The 22,675-nt window shown below is 43.4% G+C and overlaps 1 protein-coding gene across 1 annotated transcript in view; it reads left to right on the top strand.

Moving 5' to 3' along the window:
- Positions 1-244: 244 nt before the first annotated feature.
- The window catches only part of LOC114873391 (acetylcholine receptor subunit alpha-like 1), a 94,543-nt gene continuing 72,112 nt past the window's right edge, over positions 245-22,675 (top strand). Inside the window, exon 1 of the mRNA XM_029181670.2 lies at positions 245-289. The gene's annotated coding sequence lies outside the window, so the exon portion shown is untranslated. The remainder of the gene's footprint in view (positions 290-22,675) is intronic.

Raw genomic sequence — 22,675 nt, 5'->3', positions numbered from 1 at the left:
TTACGACGACGACTAGCTACGACGCGACCACGGTCACGGCGACGCCGGGAACCGCGTCAGAGACGACGGCGACCACAGCCACTACGACCACGACGACGAGTACGTGGGGGATATGTGCGGGTGCGCCACGTCCACGCGACGAGGACTGGGGACTGCTGCGGGTAAATCGGCACGGCGCACCAAGTCCTCGTGCTCGTTACACAGCACGCCCGGGATACGGTAGCTCGTCCTTCACCCTAACTCCTCATCGACGCCCGCGGGCAATGTGCCCACCCGCCGGCAGAGCAACGTGAGTACGCTCAATCTCGACAGCTACCCCAATTTCTTATCCTATCTGTGTGTAACATAGATACGTTCACCCTCTGCGATATATTTTTTTTTTATTCTCCTTTCTATATGCGTTTCAAAACTATCGACTTCGAGTCGAACGTAACCCTTCTTTTCAACAAACTGCACTTCGCAACGTTCCAGTTTGCCTAGCCTTTGTTGTCGATACGAACGTTTCCGTCCAGCAGCTTAAGGGAATACTCGATATACTCTGTTTACGTTTTCATCGGACGTTCTATGGATGATCAAACAGGTACCTTTGTTTGTTTCCCTTTCTTCCGTTTTCGTGTTCCCGTTTACCATCTCGGCTTCAATTATACCCGAATGCATTTTACACGGTGTCAACGAAAGCATCGCTCTTGATGAAATAATAAAATGTTAAGGGTGTGTTTCATTTGCATAAAGGAATGAAAGAGAGACGGGAGCCTCGTACGAGGAAGAAAACCCCGTGTGCCGGGATTTTAATTTAATTAGCCCGTCGATGTGAATAATTTGAACGGCGTTGGTCATTGTTACGCGTTCCCGTCGCGAGAAAAACAAAAGCGTTTAATTAAATTCTCCGCTCTTGACTTTCGACTGTTTTCGTTTGACGGACGAAATGATCGCGCGCCTTCACCCTTTTCTCGATTTTTAGTTCTCCACGCTCTCTCGCAATCGCTTTTCTACCACTAATCTGAAAACTGTTCAGAATTTCCTGCTGTTTCGCCGTCGGTAGCGAGTAAAAAGGAATAGAAAAGAGAAGAAAGTAAAATTAACACTGCGCGTTTGCTCAAACCCCAGAACCTTCTTTCCCTCTATTCTCAAATTAAAGATCAACGTTGAAACAGCCGGCAAATATTTGCTTTTCTATCTGAAAAAAAAAGGAAAAGAAAAAAAAGGGAAAGAAGTAGCGCAGCGAAATATCGATCGATTACGTTGCAGCAGAAAAGCTGTATCTTTCCAGGCACAGGAATTTCTGTTTCATTTTCATTCGCGTTCAAAGGAAATCAATTCGAGAAACGAACTGGTTGATCGACGCGAAATCTCGGTTAAATACAGAGACGCGTTCCTTTCTCCCTTATTTTTTCCCCCGCCAGCAACGCGTCTTCGTTCAGGACGAGGAATAAATTGCTTCTTTTCCCTGAACTTTTACCAAGGAAAGCCATCGAAAAGCTCCAACGGAATCGCGCGAAAACGTCGGAGTGCTTTCAAGGGGTGCCGTGGTCCTGGGCGTAGTCCTCTACTTTCTCTCTCCCTATCTCCACCCTCCACGGAGTTCAACCCCCTCTTTCTCTCTCATCCCTCTTTTCCCTTCGATATTTTTCTCCTCTCCAATGTTTATACCTTTGCATTGTCCAAATGGTGATCGCGATAAATTTCAATGAAAATTTATTATTTGTCACTTTTTTCAACCCCCTCCGTTTACGACGTCTCTGTTAATTCCAGCTGCGCGATATCGTTCGTAGATTGAACGCGATACACGGTCGTTTTTTCGAATCGGGCGTCGAATCGATCACGATTAAAATTTTCCCCTCGCATTGTTGACAGTGTACGCGTGACACGTATCGACACCGCGATCTGTCGAACATTATTTTTCATCGGTGCATCGACAGAAATCGATTAACGTTTCCTTGGAATTTTCATCCGTCTCGGAATAGGCGAAAATTGTTTGAATATTTATGGACGCGTTTCGAAATCCTTCGGTGGAACAATAACGACGGCAATGATCGTTATATTTTTTCACGAAGCACAGAATCGCAACGCAAACAAACGTTACTTGATTTCGTTTACAACGATCGTCACGTTCCATCATCGTTTGTCTGGTAATCAAGTGTTCCCTGGGCTTTATTCGTGAAAACGTCGATCAAATTCACCGCAATCATTTCCCTGAATGCATGCGTGGTCGATAAATACAAATCGCCGGTTAGTTTCGTGCAATTCCAGGACTGTGAAACGAATCTGCCTTTCAATGGTACGAAACGATCGTAGAATCGTGGAGTAAATCGGTACGACGGTTTCGACGGTGTTCCTTTTTCAATTTTCGTTCAGGCTTAAGGTGGAGGGGAACGAAAGGTTTTCAATCGAGGATTTGGAAGGTCGTTTCGTCGGGAACGCGCGACGCTTCCGGATAAAGCCTGACACTTCCGGCGCGTCAGGCGAACTCAGGTCTCCATGGAAATGCGGGAGAAACGAATGGTCAAAACCTGCTGACGCGGTGGCAGTTCCGGTGCCAGCAGCGATTCTCTGTCATTTTATCGGCAAATCCTTGATTAAAACACTCTATCCTAGCGCGTTACGATTCAATTTTTCGATGAAATATCGGCTTTTCAGAAGCCGCTATTATCGTATATCCTCGACGAAAGGGTAGATATCCCCCTAGCGTTTATCGTTTTGTTTCAATTTTTTCGCTTTTCAATGATCCTTTCGGTTTGCAATTTTTCAATCATTAGAGAGACGCAGCTTTTTATCGATTGAAATTCCGAGGTTTTTCAGCTGACAGAAAATCATATAAAATGTAAAACGGTGATGCAAGAAACACCATTAAGGGCGAGAGGACTGTCATCGTCAGTCAATCGTCTCGCCTAGGCATGACGCGAACGTGATTTAGTAGCCGGGATATATTGATATTATTCAAATTTATGATCCACTCATGGTTATATGCAGGGACTAAATTTACATTCGAATTAACGTCTGCCTCTGCTTCGAGTTCAGCTTTCCCCTTTCCTCGTTCGTCGCGATTCTTCGCGTGCTTTGAAACTTTTTTTCTTCTTCATTTTGATCAGTTGCCAGGTTATTTCGACGGAACGGCCGAAACTACCCCGACTCCAGTCCGCGATCAGGGATGAATTCTTCAAACCATCCTGCGGTTTATCTCTAGTATCTTAATTCCGCGGTAGGAAATCAGAAATTGACCGATTAACGATAAAATATCGTTCACGAAATCAACGAAGCTTGTTAGTTAACTTTGTTCCAACTTTTACGAGGATTTCGTACAGTTCGCTTTCTTCGTCGGTAAACGTCGCCTTTTATCGTTTCACCGCCGTTCGATTTCCCGTTTCATCAGATTAGCCCACGTATTATCGTATAATCCGAGGAACGAGCGTGACATCCGCTTTTTCCTCTTTTAATCGTTGTCGGGCGTCGTTGAACCGCGCCCGAATTCCCGTTTTATCGACTGCTTAATCCGCTCGATTGCGATCCTACCGGGCCCGGCATTGAATTCCTCACCTGGACCGATCGTGAAATTAGTATTCATAGCGGTGAATAACGCGCGACCGTGCTTTCGAACACACTTTCCCACGGACATTTTCACTTTTCCTCGCGCCCTCCGTCGTACAGAAGAATCGCGTGCAACGCGATTACTTAGAGCAGATCCTTCTGGGATTGCTTAAACGCTTCGGGTAATTGCTTCTCGTGATGTATGTTATGTATCGAACGACGATCTCGTGTAAAATATATTCGTTACATTTCTAACGTGTAAGTTGTCGGGGGAAACAAAGCGGAGCAATTCTTTCGCGGTTAAGACCTTCTCCGTACGTTTGTCTTCTAGGAATTCTTGAAAAATACCGAACGGAGTAGTTGAAATTTAATTAAAGAGTTTCGCGTTGCAATTAGCTACCTATTATTAATTCTTGATTTCAAATAAACCTACCAGATTTTCATATACTTGATGCAAAGTTGAATCACCGTAAAGTATCGTTGTATAAACGTTGACAAAGTTCGGGTTGAATGACAGTAACGTACGAGACTGTCCCCGTGGTGATCATGCAGGTGTAAAATTAGCGTCACGTATCCGTGGGGACAAAGGCACGATTAAATGCGAGTCTAAACGCGCAATTGAAATTAATGGAGTCGCGTTCGGTCGAGTTACACTGCACAATGATCGCGAACCAAAACGATTTGTTCTTCCCCTCGGCCCTTCCCGACGCCTGTTCGAGGTACAATACCATTCGGCAAATATTATCAGACCATTACGTCAATATTTTCCTTTCCGATAATGTAACGCGATAATTTCGCAATTATAATCACCGGATCGCGTAATGCTACTACGATCTGATGTCATTAGGTCATCCTATAAAAGTAATTTACACTCTGTTAGGATGAATCAATAGCTATTGATACTCGTTAGTAGCTCATTAGTTCTTCAATTTAACCCTTCAATTGGGTACGACGAGTTAACTCGTCATGGAACTACGAAGGCGACCCGCGTAAACGTAAACTCGATCCTCGGCTGACGGATGGCGGACCATGGAGAGTGTCCTAGTTCCAAGTTAATTTCGTACGTCATATTATTTATAATTTATAATATATGAAACTCTTTCAATTGAAAATTATACATTTAACTTCAGGTTAATGTTCTTGAACACATTTTATAAATTTGGGTCTATCTGACCCAACTCTCTACTTAAAATATTAACATTGCTACTTTCGCGTCCATTAACGTATTCTGTATCAAATTATTCGCCACAAGCGTCACTTACCGTCCAACCTTCCTTCTGAAACTTCAAAATGGATAATGCTTCACCCAGCAGAAGTGACATAACTTACAAGATAACTTGTCGCGACAAGATCGTTGAAAACTCGCATGATAGATCGGGCAAGGTTCACGGAGATTAGGAAAACGATCCACGGGAACGTTCGATCACCCCGACGACACAAAGTGTAACCCTGCTAATAATTAATAGTCCAGGTGTACACTTTTATCGGTTTTCTCTCTCGCTTTTTTTTTTCTACCCGGACAGAGTAGATACAAGTTAAACCGACCGAGTTGGTCGGTCACTGTGAAGTGGCGTGGCGTTACACCACGTAACCAAGTGAACCGCGCCCACCGCAATGCTCCATTTTCTTACTCGATCGTAAATGAGTGACGGAACAGGACGTTGGAGCACCGCATAGATATTTCGGATGGATTCCATCAGCGAACGGTTCATCTTTCCGTGGAAATCGGTTAACTACCGTTCTCCGTTTTATTCCTTCCGCGCCAGGATCGATTTTGATCCGTCGAGTACTTTTCAGAAAAGCTCGTGAGAAATTTATCGAGGAAATCTTTCGACGATTTTATTTACTTCTGTTCGACCAGCACGCGATTGTTTGCCGTTACTTTCTTTTTATTATTTCGCAGAAATTATGAGATTTAAATGCGTTTCGCGTCGTACACCGTCTGTTTCAACGCGACACCCATGAAAATCAACAGCCGCCGCTTCAAGCTGGGGCGTGGCTGTAGATATCGACAAAATTTCGTTTACCATTTGCCATTTTCGATCTGACCCGCTTTTCATTCGTTCGAAAATCTGTGCAGGCGCAATTTTATTTACGCGTTTCCCAGCCGCGTGTCGCTAATCTTTCGGATTCGCTGCGATCGTAAATTGCACGGCTTACCGATGAAACTGGGCGGATGATAATTGCTCGTTAATACACTGACCGATTATTATGAGTTATGGCTTGGTATTCGTTTCTCTAATCAATAGAAAAACAAAATTTTATCTTTCGTGTCTTAAATCAATCCCCCGGATAAACGATAATTAATTCCATTTAACATTAATTCTCGAGTTGTAGAAGCGTTTAACGCGATCTCGATTAAATTCAAGGGCAAATATTTCGCAGCTGTTCCAGCGGGTCGAGGGTAATTTTTTTGCCTTAAAAATATCTCGATGAAAAATCGAATGAAATTTCTACGACATCGCTCGTTGATTTTATCGTTCGCGTTTCGAGACTGCTCCGCCGCGGAAAGCGTTTTACCGCGGTTCAGGAAAAAAAAAATACACAAACGGCGAAAGTAGAAGAGAGAAAAAGAATGAAAGAAAGAAGTCGCGAAAACACGAGGGAAATCGCGAGCTCCTCGAGCTCCACCGCGAAATCATCAAATTGCTTGTTAAACGAGTCGAGTGTGTGTACATAGCGCTTCGTTTCCTTGCCTTCTTTTATCGATCGCACTCGAACCGATGCACTCGAGTGTCGATATCTGAATGCGCGCATTCAAATTCGCATTGGCCGAGCGAGAGGCCCCGATAAACGTGTACCTTTCCTCGGATAATCAGCTCCAAGGCAACGTTTGATTAAAAAAAAAATTTTTTTTGAAGATAGAAATCATGTAAAATTTTATAATTTATCTTAATTCAACAATTTTTTCGATTTGATCTTTCCTAAAAATATTACGCTGTTATCTTTAAGGTAATCGAATCTTTTATTACAGCTAATATTTAAGCGGCGATTTTAGTTCGTTTTAGAAGCCGCTCGTTCGATATGCAACAACCTAATAGAAAGACGTCGGGTTGATCGTTGTGTATCGAGGACGTTGATTCTCATCCGAGCGAGGAAAGTATGCACAGACTGCATTTTTCATTTCGAGGCTATTGCCGGGCGCAGTCGCGAATATGCAGGTTAAAGCGACCGAGTTCGCCCCTCGCTATGAAGTGGCAGTGTTGCACACCGAGGCCAAGAGAACCGCGTATCCACGCCGTTGCTCTATTTTTCTTCCCTTTCGTCGTTGCTCTCCTGTTCCTAGCTGCCCACCGATCCGACCACTTTGTAATGCAAATGTTTCGCAATAATAATTTCATCCCCTGCCCTTGCGAACCGCTTGCAACCGCCTCTCCTCGTCGAGAATATTAAACGTGGACGCGGCTCTGTGTGTGTCAACGGGCACGAAAACACGGCCGGTGTTGACCGAATCCAGGAAAAAGCTAGGGAAACGAGAAAATAAGAATTTCAGAACAGCCTGTGGCGGGTAACCTCTCCGCTCTCCTGCGAACCACTCAGTCACGCGGCTGACTGGTGCATAATAGTGAATGATGCACCAGGGACAAAGAGCGAAAAGTAACGTGTTACGCTCGTCCACTGGAAATTCTATGATTGTTAGTTTTTTAATGAGCTCGTTTTAAAATCCGTGACGAACGTTTCGCGATTTTTCTAGATAGAGTTAATTAATTTATTGCTTCGATTTTAAAATAAATAAGGAAAAATGAAATAGGCGCCAAAGGTAGTCAAAGGGTTAATGGTATTCTGATTCATTTATATTTTCGAATTCTTCAATTATTAATAATGTTGTTTCAAGAATGAATAACGTCATCGTATTTGCTCGCACGATTTGTTATTTAAATAGAACCTCCGGCATAACATTTCGCATGGTCGTTGCAGTCTCGGATACTAGGTTATCTCTGACGGTGCTTTTTCTCCGGATCAACGCACATAAAGTATTCGCCGGCTGAATTTATACTCGCTGTTCCTCGTTTTACACGCGATGAAACTGTTCCGCGTAAAATCACGCCTTACCCTTTTCCCTCCCGACGAAGAACTACCGAATTACAATTGGAGAATGTTTAAAAACATTCTTGCTTCGGAAAATATTTTGAACAACATTTCTGTTGATTTTCCCCGGGTAAACGACACGGGTGAAAAAATATTTTTCCTGCTGTGCCACCTGTTACGGGACACCCTGTAGATCGCGAGAGAGAGAAAAAACAAACGGGATATCGTTTACCATCCAACGATTACGCTCCAATAAAACGCGCAGCCGATATTATCGAGCGTAGAAAGTTGTTGCTTTATTAAAATGCTCAGATGTGTGGGTGTATCAGGTATTAATTACCTCACGAATATTGACAACGTAATGTATAAAGAACGTAAGGTAGGCTCGGTGCCCCGTGGGTCACCGATGGTTCATGTCGAAGGAACAATTTTAATTAAGCGAAGAAGAATACTGTTCGCAGAGGAAACGGGAGAAAAACGAGGGGAAAGCGATAAAATTGAAACGGAAGGTTTTTAATAAATTAACTTTATTAACGTTTCGAATTACTCGAACGACAAATTAATTCGCTATCGTTTTTCGAACTTTCAATTTTACGTTCTACAGAATCAGCGAAGTTAGTTTAATTTGTAACCTTTCTAAATCATTTTTCGTATAATACTTTAACGTTATATCGTTTGAGAAAGCTCGCAGCGAGAGTCAGGTTGGGGTTCGTTTGTCGCTTCTCAGTGATTTGATCCTCTGCCGTGTTTCCGCATAGCTGATCCCGTGGTTAAGCAGTAAACCGTGGCCGTGTGTTTAAGCGCTTTAAAGGATCCGTTTGCTTCTGAAATTGTTGGAGAACGGTGAGAATACGGTTTCGGTATTAACGTTGCGATGCTATTCCAACCGTTCTACCTCCCTCTCTATCATATTTCATCTACTTGATTCTGATTCCACTTGAAAATTGTTAGCTCATGGATTTTCGCGATGAAAATTGTTTTCCGTGCATCGATTTTCATTAGGGACGACGAAACATCGGAGGCGATTTTAGCATAACGAAGGGGACGATAAGGGAGGAAAGGGTTCTACTGCGAGGTCCCCTAATTACTTGTCCGCCACCGAGTCTGAAAAGTTTTGCTCGTTGAATTCAGTTGCCGCCTGGATTTAATGGCGGCTCGCGACGAACGATAACCGTTTACGGTTTCCCTCCTGCCGATGGCGAATCGGTCCGAATCGTTTAACGATTCCGACTTTATATCCGTCTAGTTTGTTATTCGACGAAGGGTTCGTTGAACGCTCGGAAGCCAGCGCTTTCCAGCTGAGCGATGACTGAGAGGGGTTCGGAAGAGGAGACGGTAAAGAGGGCGGCAAAAAATTGTCCTCGTTAAGTACGACGACCTCCATTTGTCTCGCTGTAAAAAGATTTCTACGCCGATCGAGTAGAAACCGAGGTTTAAATTATTTCCTCGATAAACGAAATCGATTCGATGCTCGATAAACTGTCGCCGATTAAATGCAACAGGATCGTCTATTAAGAATCGTGGAAAAATTTTATTACCACCATAAAATAAAGGTACAGGTGTACCTACCCTTAATTAATATTAATTCGGTGTCCGATCTGAATTTTCGGATACTCCCACGCATCGCGTCGCGATCTTTTCACTTTCAACTCTAATTTATTTTGAAAGACGCGGGTAAACGAAGAATGTCACTTTCGTAATCTCCCTTCGGCAATCACGGTTCACGCGAAAATCCCATGAAATGTACGGCGAACAAAACGCGAAAGATCGCCGCACGGTTTTTTTCCTCCATTGTTCGACGGGCCGGTTGAAACAGGGGAGAGAATAAGACTGCAGGCGCCATCGTATCCAGATAAATCGAGGAGTAGAGGAGAAAAAAAAAAAGAAAGGATTACGTTTTCATGGGTTGAAAGCGGTGGGTTAGGTAGAGGAGGGATGGGAATGGAAGGCGGTCGAAAGATACGGAAAAAGGGAATTAAGCAACGGGCCACAAATCCGGCCCTCGACGTCCACGCCAGAGGGAAAAGGTACTTTAAACGTGGCAAAAAGTAAACTCGACCGTACAGCAGGTTAAGCGAACACACTCGAAAAACATGTACCATCCCAGAGACAAGCTATCCCGAACAATTCTTCGCTAAAATCGTATCGACAAGCGTCGAGATTTTGAAACTCGAGTTAACACGAATACCCTTCGGGCCTTGATTGCTACCCCCATGGAAAAGGAAAAAAAAAACATTAAAAGAAAATTTTAAGTCACGTTAACGTTGATTTAAGGGAAAACTTTAAATTGAAAAATGGAAGAATCATATTTTTAGGATAATTGCAAATGTAACGTCAACGTGTTAAATTGTGTGATTTTTAAGCTGGAAGCTGAAAGTACTTTTAATGGCCTGAAAGATGGTACAAGATCGATAGATGACGTTTTACATGTTTGCAAAGACGTAAAATGGTTCTCGAAGGTTGGCCATCGAAAGAAGTTTCCATTGAGGGCTTTTTGCATGAACCTGTTAAAGTTTCGAGGGTCCGGTGTGCAAGGAAACTGCTCTTACCCCATTTACCAACTGAATCTCGCCCGGAGTTACCATTCGAATGGTTTTTCTCTTGTTTCTTCGAAAACTTTCACGACTTACGCTCATTTTTCATCCCAGCACAGCCGCGCTCTCGGCTCTTGTTGTCCAGATAGAAATCTCGTGTGTTCTTCTCTCGGAACCGTGTGTATACAGGTGTTGCGAAGAAAAACATCGTAGATTTACTGGATAGTTAGCGTTTGGTAGATGGAGGAGAAAGTGCTTAATTAATTAAATTGATTATTAATGCGTTAATTGTTGGAGTAGGAAAATTCGTATATCTCTAACAATATTTAAGATAAAAGTACCAGTAGTCACGTTCTTAGATAAAAACTTACGATTTTTGGAAATTTTAATTACTTATAACGCTTAATTGCGTTGACCGATCGTTGGCCAAATGTCATATTTTAAATTTTCATTATAGGCTCACATAAAAAGATTGAAAAATTACTCTTCACTATATTTGTTCACGATTTCAACAAATTGTAATTTTTTTAAATGACAAAAGCACATATCTTACATTAGTAAATTAATTTTTATAGCTTCTCGAGAAATCACAAGTAAGTTGGTCCAGTTTTAAACGAGATATTCTATAATCCGTCCATTGAGACGAGTCAGGATATGTTTACAAATTCACGCGCTCAACAGGGCCGGCTCATTGTCAGTTGTTTCCAGTTCTTCAAACGTTTCGGTCGAGGTTTGTGTATTGTGATTCGAGCCTGCTTCTCGTCTCGTTGGATGGAGTATATTTTAAACGGTATGCGAATATTTTTGCGGCCCACTGATTATTACTTTTAAAAACCTTATTTTTCGCGTTTTCCTGAAAAATGGTCAATTACCGATACCAGATCAATTACTGGTGCCTTTACGTTTGCCATCGTTTTAGTTCCTTTTTAAAGGGATGATATCTTACGAGGATCGTTCATTCAACTAATGACACACATCGGAGCAATCGATCTTGCGATTGACGGAACAAACCAGAGTGAAATTTCGAAATACGCATAGCGCTTTCTAAAAGTAATTCAACGCGATCGTTGTCCCGTAAAGTCGTCGATGCGGGATCAATCCGGGTCATCGGACGATCAGAATTCCGCGATGTCGCGCGTTCGTCATTAACGGTGGAAAATTAGCAGCAGCCCCGAAGGAACCGTTCCAATTTTCGAGCAGCAATTTTCCAGCGAAATCGTTCGAGCCTCGACCGCGTATTTCCTGTCTGTCGCCATTTCGCAACGCGATACCAGATTTCGCGATCTTTTAACGTCGTCGGATTCGCTTCGAACCATCCAGGATACTCTGCCAGATTAAAAAATATGGCAAACGTCCAGGCACTGGGTAAACTTTGATTTTCTTTTTCTTTTTCTTTTCGTTAGGCAGAAATTTCATTGAATGTATTTTCACACCTTCTTGGATATTGATTATTTTTTGAAAAAATATTTGGATCATTTAAATATTTTCAAATAATGCAATGAGACTTTAAGAAAATTATATTTTTCGTTTAGAAAGGTGCGAAATGATTAGAGGAGAAAGATGGATTTTGGAAAACTTAGAAATACCCGCCGACTTTTTCATCCTGATTCCTTTTAGCCTTGAATGCTCTTCCTTCTTACTTTTTCCCTACATTTTTCCATTCAGACTGAATGGTCGGGGCTTCTTTGCGAGCTAATCACCGCGGCACCGCGTCCTTTTCGAAGCGTACGATGGAACAAAGACGAAACGAAGGTCTCAACGTCAAGGCTTCGGTCGCTGAGAATGAACTGAAATCATTCGAGGGGATAGGAAAGCTATAAGGTTCTGACGAGCTATTTTTCTATGTCGTTTCTCGACAGAGCCTGATCCTTCTTCCTTCGCGATTACTCTGCATCGATCGGGAGTCGAGATATCTCGTTAAAATGCGATAATTATTTTTCATTCACCCACGATTGACGCGTTAGTCCGCCACTTCCCTTTCCGGTAGCATTCCGTGTTTCACCGGAGGTCGCATTAATTTTCGGAAAATCGTTGTACGCCATGTTGAACGGAACGGCTGCTTTGCATACCGCGAACGAGCATGCGAGAAAACAGCTCGCAACAGGGAAATCGGATTTGGGAAATCAGCATATCGCATAGTGCTACGGAAAATGGAACGTACGAACGGGGGAAATAACGCGAACGAATTATTCGACCGGCTTCTCGGATCGTTTTATCCTCGAAATCTGAATAAATGGTTCGTCTGGAGAAAAGAAACACGTTACATTCTTTTTTTTCGTAAGTCCATAAAGAACCCTGTCAAGGGTGATCTGACAGTGGAAAATGTTTTTCCTCTAAATTTATATATATTTCCTTCTAGTGCCTCGAAAAGCGCAACGCTTTGTTATGCAAAATTCTCTGATCACCATTTTCATCCATGCCGGAAGAAACTTTTGAGCACTCGACTATTTACTATTCCCCGCCATTTGATTTGCAATCTCTCTAAGTGTGCCAAACTCGTAGCGCAAACTTTCGAATAACCGATTCATAGACGATTTGCAATTCTTTTATATGTCCCCACGGTTTCATTTGCAATCTTTTTCAGCTGCAAATAAAGCAACGTACGAAACTCCGCCGCGTTTCGAATACACGCGGGATTCGAAATCGTCGGGAAAACTTTACACCTAGTTTGGACAGTTTGGGTAATCTAGTTGAACGACGAGCGATCCATCGAGGACCCAACGAAATTGTTCGCCAACCCTTTCGCGGATCAAAGTGTTTCTTTTTCGGCGAACGACACAATGGCAGGAGAGGTTGGGTAAAAAGCGTTCTGTCCCAAGGAAAATTTATCAATGAAAGTAAGTCGTGGCATCGGGGTGTCGTAAATATCACGGCATTCCTGTCATTCCCACGAAACTCCCTGTAGGTATGTTTCCCGCATCGTTCCCTTCATAATTCACATCCGATTTGCGCAAAGTTTTCAAACTAACGCGATTCCCTTAATACACCCCGTCCCCTCCATTCCTCTCTTTTTCATCCCTCCGCGCCCACCCTTTAGTTCAGCCAGCCTGTACATCTGCGTGCACGCGATTAATTTAATAACATCGGAAAACTTTAATTGCATCGTTCGTTTCGACGCTCTCCGCCACGTTGTCGACTGGAAACTGTTTCAGTTTTCACGATGCCAGTCGCGCAGATCGATGCTCGAAACGCGGTTAAAGAGAGGGTGCGCAACCCTCTGTGTACTGGGTGTACAAACCTGGCCTTGTTGGCTATAGAAAATAATATTTGCCGAATATTAATCGCACGATGTTTCGTCCAGCGAATCGATTCGAAGTTTGATCGAGAAAACTGTATAAACATTTTATCGATATTGATTTCAGCTTCTAGGAAATTTTAGTTCTATCGCGAATTCAGTTAGCTTTACGTTGAACAGAGAGAAATTTTCGCGGCTACGAAGCTCGAATAAGTGTAGTTTGTTCTCGTAGACAGGCGAAATGTTGTTATTTATGTTAACGCGACTCGGCTTCTGCAACGGTACACTGCAATGCGGTAACTTGTAATTCAGAATTAATTGGGAATGAAATCATTTGTTTCGACGGTGCTGGGCTCCTTATTAACATCCTGGGAATGTACAGAACCATAGAAACCTACGTGAAACTCTTCCCACTGAAACGACAGTTCTTCGAGAAATTCTCGTTAATTTATCAACATCAAAACGACCGATTAATCGTTACCTGTAGTCTGACCGACGTCCAATTAATAGAACACTCGGGATTACGAGTTTCCGACTTTGATTAATCGTACTCGGTGTATATTAAACGTTCAACTCTTTCGTTGCGATAATACGTTTATTTCCGGGATTGAAACGATTCATCTTTCATCTTTTTCCCTCGAACGCATCGATCGCTCGTTGAAAATTCACCGAGCTACGTTTTAACGAGCACATTTTCCCCTCCCCCGCCTTTTAATTAAATTCCTCGAATCGACGCGGGGACGCATTCTTCGGCCAGTTTCGCGTTACATTCTGCTTTTTCCTTCAATCTGCGTTTCCAAAGGATCCGAGCGTGGCAAATCGAACATGGCCGAAACCGAAATTCTCCGTTCGTGGAACAATACACATCCCGGCGGATAATTAATTATCAGAATCGTGTATCCGGTGTAGTTTCGCTCCTCTTCCGTTCCTTGTTCAACCCCGATACTTTTACTTACTTAAGCCTCGAGACCCGCCCTATTGTCGGATAATTTTCATTCACGGCTACGCCTGCAACCCTTGCGAGGAATATTAACGGCTCGCTGACAAGGGGTAGAATTATTTGTAAAACTATGCATAGCCCAGGGGTGCTTGATGGGGACATGCCAGCGTGCGGCTGGAAATATGACGAGCTTCCAGGGAAAATACCCCGGGCAGCAACAGCCGAGGTGAACTGAAAGGCGCTTTAAACTGCACACAGACACACAGGGTGACACGTATGGAACGGGAAATGTCGAAGGGAGGAATTCTCGAGACACAGGATATATTCTTCCAGTCGTTTCGAACGATTAAAGTTCTCGGGTTAATTAACACAGAGGTGTTCGGTGCAATTTAAAGGGGCGAGCTGGAAACGCGGGTAGTTCGGAGAATCACAGAAAAAAAAAGGAGAAACTTAATTCCACTCGTGAAACAATTATCTTGGAATTGTTCAACGATTATTCTCCGAGAGATAGCAAGTAGTTGCAGAGGATCTTTCTCACGGTTGCAAAATAGTTTTCGGTCGCCGGAAGAATTCCTTCCAGCAGGGTGCGCATAGTTTCGCGAGTCGTGGAAACTAGCGGGGGTGGGAGGGGGTAAGGAAAGAATAGGAGAGGAAGTTTCGCGGAGGGTGGCAGACGGTTTCTCGAATGCGCGAAGACTCGCGAGATTTTCTCGGGGTAAGAGCCAGTGGCCATCGGGAGTGGCATCCATAATTGAACAGCGATCGAAAGTTCGTCGGTGCCGTTGGAATACGCAGCGGTGTTCCTCTTTAACCCCCTTGACACGTTTTCGCAGTCGATTCGAGGCAACGGCCACTCACCGCTCGCTAGAGTAGTCGGCCTCGCCAGCTTTTTTACCTCGGGACAAATTCTGCGGTTCTCCCGGATAGATTCTATACTTACAAAAGCTACGCTCCTTTTGACAAACTTCCAATCCAATCGACAAACGAATCGATCGAACCGAACAGCTTCCAACGGGTATATTCAATGGACCCCGCCACGATTCCAACTTCCTTTTCCTCCTCTTCGAACAGCATTCAATCTCACGATACTTTAACAAAGTAAACGTGGATGCTGGAAATTACGTGTAATTTTAAATCTAATTAGGGTAAATTTACCTGAATCGTACTTATGCTTGATTTTTTATTTATATCGGCAAATAGTAGAACTAGTGTTTGCAGCATCATTTTATTGAACGAAATAAATTCGTTTGAATTTTTGAACAAAATACATGGGAAGAAAATTGGTACTGCAAGCTGTGCAGCAAAGATGAATTTTTATCTTCTTAACTTAACATTTTTAACTTCTTCATAAATTTTATATTTTGTTATAGTTTGATTAATTCAAATGTTTCTTCTATAAATAAAAATTTAATTCTTCAAATGCAATCAAAGGGTGCATCGCCATTTTCCTGGGCACTCTACATAGCCATTTATTGAATTTTATGAAAAAAAAAAAATATTTCTACTTCGAACGATCGCATAGCAGAGAATGTTTCGAATTCAGAGATGGTTTCACTGCCTTGGTAAAATTTGACCCGGTTGTTCACTTGGTCGCACGAGTCGTTCGTCGGTGAATTTACGACGCGAATCACGCGACGCCCCGGATGTGGCGTTTGCACATGCACGCGCGATTTATTTTCCAACGAGGACGAGCCTCTTTCCGCCCTTCGTCGCGTTGAATCGACCATCCTCCTACTCCTCCACGCTTTTGAACGCGGCTTCGTCTTGATTTCTTGCTCGAGCTAAGCCACCGGAGTCGTCTCGAAGCCTCGCTTTGATGCTGGTCACGCGAAAGTGCAAATCTTCCTGGAACATTTTGCGGCTGGCGGAGCACGTCGCGCGATTTTGTTTGTCTTTCCGATATGCTAGCCGGGGTGTTTCAGGGCAGACGGATGTTGCTGGTCGGCCTCGTTAAGCTGGCAAATAGAAAGAGTCGATCCTTGGATCGGGTCGAACGAACAACCTTGCAAACGAGTTAACAATTTTTAGAAAATCCTAACTGAATCAAATTCAAAGAGTTAAATATTTAACCCAACATTCTAACACCGTTTCTAACGACAGCTAACGCGTTAACGCAATTTCCAGACTCCATTCCGTTAGTTTGAAAATCAATGCCATGAATATTCATGCTCAGAATCGATGCGTTCCATTCACTCTGATTTCCGCGATTGTTACGCGCTGATATTCGCCGAAAGTAACAAAATTTCGAGTCATCATCATCAGTGCTCGATTCTTTTCGATCGTACTCCTCCAGTCTGCTGATTCGTCTAATTAGGGGGATGGCTGGGGTTAACGACGCGGGTGATGGTTAAAAGGGAAGAAAATACGGTAGAGGGGGGATGAAGGAGAAGTCGTAGACGCGAGAACGCATCTAAAATCCAGATGCTTTGTGCGACGTCTACCCCTCTGTGGAAAAAAGAAAAGAGCGACGGAGAAAGAGGCGAGGATTGAACGAATGGAAGGATCGAGGGAGAGAGCTGCGAAGAGGGTGAAAAAAAAAAAAGAAAAATAGGGGAAGGGAAACTCCGACACGACGTGGACGCACGAGACAAAGGAACGATGGAAAAGAAGAAGCAGAAGCATCCAGCGTGTATTATTTTCCAGGATGATGAGGGCGGCTGCTGGTCGAGCTTGGTTGCTTTTTAGAAGGCCGCTGCAGGCTGGTTGAGACAGGATGAGAGGACGAGACGTACAATTAGTGCCGTTTCTCTCTCTCTCTCTCTCTCTCACCCATCCCGTCCCACCCGCCCTTTCGTCGTTCCTCGACGACTGTCAACTCGTTGCTCCCAATGCGAGCTCCTCGCATCGACCTATCGACCGATCTTCCAGCCTGTCGATGCTAAAGGGTTAAGGGCTACGAACCACCGAGGCCCGATATCGCTTCCTGCAGACTAACTGCTTTCCATTTGATGGAAACCCGGGAATTAGTTCGACTCGATCTCTCCTCTTTAGGCGGTGAAACGCTGGCGAACCGGTCGCGTTTGATGAAAGGCACGAAAATTACTAGACCATTCTTGGCCGGTTTCGACTAACCGGAATCATTGATTAAAATAGATAGGGGTAGAAATTCCGAAATATAGAGTCAGCTATCTAAAATTTCATCCCTCAAATTTATTTTCTTCAGAAGAAAGAATTTCAAGGAAATGCACAATTTAAGGTGGTTAAATCTACGAGTAGATAGGGGTAACTAGGAAAGGTTGAAATCGGATTCGGAAGGGGCAAGAAGGTAATTCTTTCAACATTTATTCCAAGGCTGTACTTTCCTCATGGTTGGCCGAATTTGCAAGCAAAAGGAAGGGTAAAGAGGAAGGAAGAACAGCTTTGTGGACCCTGTCTACCCTTATCGCGGATTCCAGGCCATTGTCCAGGCCCTGACTCGGCCGTGCATAAACTTCCATCCACCCCCACACTTCGTTGCGTTTTCTCTCGAATAAATAGCGAGCATTACTGAGCACGTTGTTTGAATCGGTATAAATTAGCATGTAAAATAAGGTCCAATTAACAGATTAAATTTAGCGTTGCGTTTCGTGCGCGTCTGATAACTGTGAGATTGTAATTTAACCCTTTCTCGGATAACGGAACACCGGAAAATGTTCAGCTAAACATTTGATAATTTATGCGATACTTTATCATCTCGTCAAATTTTTAATACCCGACTTAACGACCCCTGGATGTCAACTGTGGAATTAAATTTAAACAGGGGGTTAATTATCGGGGGGTGGAATGATAAATAGAAGATTATCGTTGCGTATCACGTAATATTCGGCGGCTTTAAATGCGCTCGAAACTGATGCAGCGACGAAAAGGAACACAAGCGTTGCCATTATCGTCGACTGACCCAGTGACACGCATCAGATTCGTTTCGCTCCGCTTGAAAACTCGGCAGAAAAATTGCGGCGCGAAGACGCCGTTGACGCATCGTGAAAGTTTTATCGACCGTCGTTGCCTCACGTCGAAGCGGAATATTTCGTTCCTCCAGCGAACCCGTCGTCTCTTTAACCCTTTCGGTTATTCGTTAACAATTTTTCAACGATTCGATTAATTTTTCGTTCGAAAACTATGCGCTTTAGAAAGTGAAAAAAACTCGTAGAAGAAAAGAGGAAATCGAGTTCCTTCGGGTACTCGATGAACCATTCTAATTTCAGAGTGATTCGAGCAAGGCATCACGGGTGCGAGGACAGGGTGCGACATTTCATCCGGCGAGGACTTGACTTTTCGTCCTAATTTCGCATTAATCGATTTCGGCTCCGCGTGTACGTTGCATGCACGCGTCGCTGCAGTTAGAACGCGTACCTTGGGCGTCAGCTTCTCCGTATTCCACCTGTTCTCCACATTTTTTTTCCCAACCGTTCTCTCCTTTTCTTTTTTCTCCTCTTCCTTCGCTAGTTCTCGCTGGAAATCGAGGTCGGTCACAGCTGTGGCTGCTCGCGATCTACGCTCTCGCCTTTTTCCTAGTCGATAATGAAACTCGATTTCCACCCTACGCGGTTTCACCGAATAACACCTGGAATTTATCTTTTCCCGATTGGAAAAGGCCAATGGTTGTTTCATTCGGCTTGAATTGCAATTGATTCGTTCTCTTGACTCGCAAGAAACGATACTTGCGGCCAGATTCGGCGATCATCGCATCCGTTGAATTTATTGAATTTAATGTTCTCGAAAAGCATGTTTCGAGGGGGATGATCGAGAGCGCAAACGTTTACGTTGGCAGAGGGCGGTATTGCTATCGTTTTATGACGTCGATTTAACGTGCACGATCATGTCGGGTTGCTTTCCCGGTCCACTGGCCAGGCAAGCATCGTAGTTTCCAAAGTACTTTTCAACTTTGCACAAGATTCCTGTTCGATCGACGCAGAAATGCTTTCGTACTCATTCGTAATGGGCAAAGTTAATCTTCGACTGGCTTCTCTCCCTCTTTCTTTTTTTAATAGCCAAAGTGGCGGGGAAACAACACTTGGGAAACGAGATGCTTGTAAACGCAACAACTTTCTCGATGTTGTTGAATTTTTTACTTTTTTACATATCAATTAAAATATGTTTCAATTATGGAATTTCCAAGGGAATTGTAGCACGTAGTTAATTTCAGACTGTAAATCGAAACGAGGGTTCGCGCAAGGGTTGACGCGAAAGGGAATAGGATGGAAGGGTCAGTGAGATTCAGGGTATTCCACTAATCTCGAACATCAATATTAGCACTAAGCCTTAGACATAGAGCTTGATTAGCGAGGCAACCGGTATTCTACGTGTACATCCTCCCTACATCAGACTTCCTGATGGAACATATCGTTGTGTCACTTGGGGGAGGATGTCGCACCCTTAGACGACGGGTTCTGATGAATACTGTAACACTATCGACAAAATGAACGTCTCTTTCCATTTTTTCAGCTTTTAACCCTATCGGACTCTCTGTGGAACAGTATTATATTTATTTGACTAAATGGTTTTTCTAAAAAAAGTAAGAAATGTAATGCGTTTCTTAACCCTCGGACGGCGGACCATGGAGAGAGCCACAATTCTAATTAAATTATGGATTTTTCACTGTCTCCTTTTAAAAATTAAGTTCCAGTACCTTTTAGCGGAAGTCGGAAAACTATAAATAAATGTCATAATCATTTTTGCCAGAAATGAACGGTTCTCGAGATATCGATTTTTTTTTATTTTTATGGATATTTAACTACATAAAACTCTTTTGTTTAGAAGTGATATATTTAACTTTAGGTTAATAACACATGTTAGGCTCGAAAATGTCGGGCAAACGTAGCTTAACACTTTCGTTTTACCTTCCTTCGTACGGAATCTGTGCCGCGCAACTCCCTGGTGTCTCGTTGTTAACAGCGAAACAATTCATCTCGCGAAATCGCTTCTATGATATCCGTCGAACGCGATCCGATGTTATCTAGTGCGATGGTGTGGATGGGAACGCATCGTCGCGTGAATCCGCCATTGTTTTGCGTTTCGTCGAATGCACGGCACTCGGCAGGAAGATAGGGAAAACGGAAGTCATCCGACGGGATGGAAACTCGCGTTAAAAAGTTTCCATGATCGTCGAGGAGCGGTGAAAATCGTGACTGCTTTCAACGCGACGTTGAAAAACGTAATCGATGTTTTTTCCCCTCCGTTCTGTGCCTCGGATAATGTTTACCACGGAAAAATGTTGCTGCTAACGTAATTCCTTCATCATCGATTTTTAATTCATCTTTGTTTAATCAAACCCAGACTAAATTCACCGCTCCCGAACACGATTTATCTAAATAAAATTTCTGAAGGGTGAAAGATCGATGGGTGGAAAAATTCCCGTTTAAAGAGGCTTAATCGATGTTTCTGTTCGTCAGTGGATCCCGTGATCGTTCGGAGAAACGGCGGGTATTAAACGGGGTAATATCCCTAGGACGGCGATTCTAGGGATATTCTGTCATCGATGGATTTGCCATTACGAATCGCGCGAGGTTTATCGTGGAAAGAGGATAAGTGGATGAAAAGCCGCGGATAGGATTTTATTTTATTAACTTCCTTCGGACGAATCCGTCGCTCGATATCGCCCCGTTACAATTTTCGTTAATTTCATTTTTTCCTCGCGTCCATTGGAGAGTTGGAGCGAGAGAGATTTGATAAACCTTGTGATTTATCCATGCAATAATCTTCGCGGTGGAACTTTCGTAGAATTCGTTCTTAGGAAGGGGCGTTAATGTTTGAAACGACACGGCGTGCCTTCAGTGTCGTTGAAGGCGGCTTGAAAGTTTCAAAAGTTCCCAGCTGGTCGGAGATTTCGCTGAATTATTCAGTCGTCAGAAAAGTCGGAAAGACGACAGGCATCGGCGAGCGTGATCGTTAGCTACGCCGGGTAAGCTGCACTGGCGCAAAAGCAAATTAATAAAAGCGGCCACTTAGCGACGATGATGCTTGACCTTCGATGTCTGATGAAAATAGACCGCTGCAACCCTTCCCCTCTCACCGATCGTCTTAATGAGCCGTCGACGATAAACGCTCGTCTAGACGCGGACGGGGCCGAAGACCAGTGTGACACTTCGATTTTCATCGGGTTGGTATCGAATTTTTGAAGAGGTACCCCGCGGCCCCGATCCTTCGATATAAAGTTTGCCCCGGTGAAAAATTGACGAGGATCTTCGGGGAGATGGTAGCCCCGTCGCTTAATAACGAACTCGAGCTCGATATCTTGGTGTTTGTAAAGTGGTGCTTAAAAATTGATGTATCCGTATCCTTTTTCAGCTAGAAAATTGAACAGCTACTTTACAGCCGGAGCGTTTGCTTATGGAGATGCACTTTCAGCGTCGCGGTGAAAGTGGCTTTTACGATGTAACGATTAAAAATGAACTTCACCTTGTATTAACTTGAATTTCTTATTATTCACTGAACAAGCAGCTTCTCGATCCATTGAGATTAGAAAAAAATTTCATTTTTTTACACTTTCTGGTATTTTTATCGAGGAGTCAGCGATATCGTTGAGTTGTACTACTTGTATGTCTGATGCGCTCCGCCTTGTACTACTGAAAATCTTATTCCACGTATTATTTTTCATTCGCCCTTATTTTTGACGTAATAATCCCTCAGATATAAACTTTTGCAAATTGGTATTTTTTCTGATACGCTGGCAATATTGTTGACTTGTACTACTTAGATGTCTGACCTGCTTTGTCACTGGAACTACTTAACATCTTATTCCACTTATTATTTTTCATTCGCCCTTATTCTTGCCATATTATAAACTTACTAATATCATAAATTTTTGTAAATAACAGTATCCGTTAGCCGGGAAAGTAGCTGAAACACATTAGGGTGAAAGAAAGTGGCTGCCACACCCTCGACAAATCTAAATTCACGAGTCTCACTTTTACAACGGCCTGTAGAGCTTTCCTTTTCTCCGTTTCTCGTTGGGTTTTCTTCTTTTTCACCTGTTTCCAAGGCAGCCGCCCATCCTCGCGTACGCCACCGCCCCATTCTCTCTTGTCCTGCACAGCTCCGCTTTGCATAATTTCTATCGCTGCAAGTGGAACACAGAGGCGAGCGTAACTGCCACACACGCTCGTGCATTTTACCCTGTTACGTGTGCATACGTGTGCGTATGTGTATATATATATATATATATTATACACCCTGGTTCGTTCGCAACGGGGGTAAATTGACGCGAGAACAGGGAAAACAGCGTAACACGGGTGCAACTTGGTGCGCGTCCGTTCGTGAACAGCCGGATACTTATTAGCGAGTAAATAAGGGCCACCGTCCAGACACGGCTTGTTTATTCGTTCCCTTGGCGCCTTTCAAAGGGACTGGCTGAGAGGGTTTTCGGTTCATTCCCTTTCACACGCGACAATTTCATTCCATCTTCGGATTTAGCGAAATTCGTGAAGCTCGCTT

This window comes from Osmia bicornis, chromosome 7, assembly GCF_907164935.1.
Source record: "Osmia bicornis bicornis chromosome 7, iOsmBic2.1, whole genome shotgun sequence".
Classification (NCBI taxonomy): Eukaryota; Metazoa; Arthropoda; class Insecta; order Hymenoptera; family Megachilidae; genus Osmia; species Osmia bicornis.
This window is presented reverse-complemented; position numbering and strand designations above follow the sequence as displayed.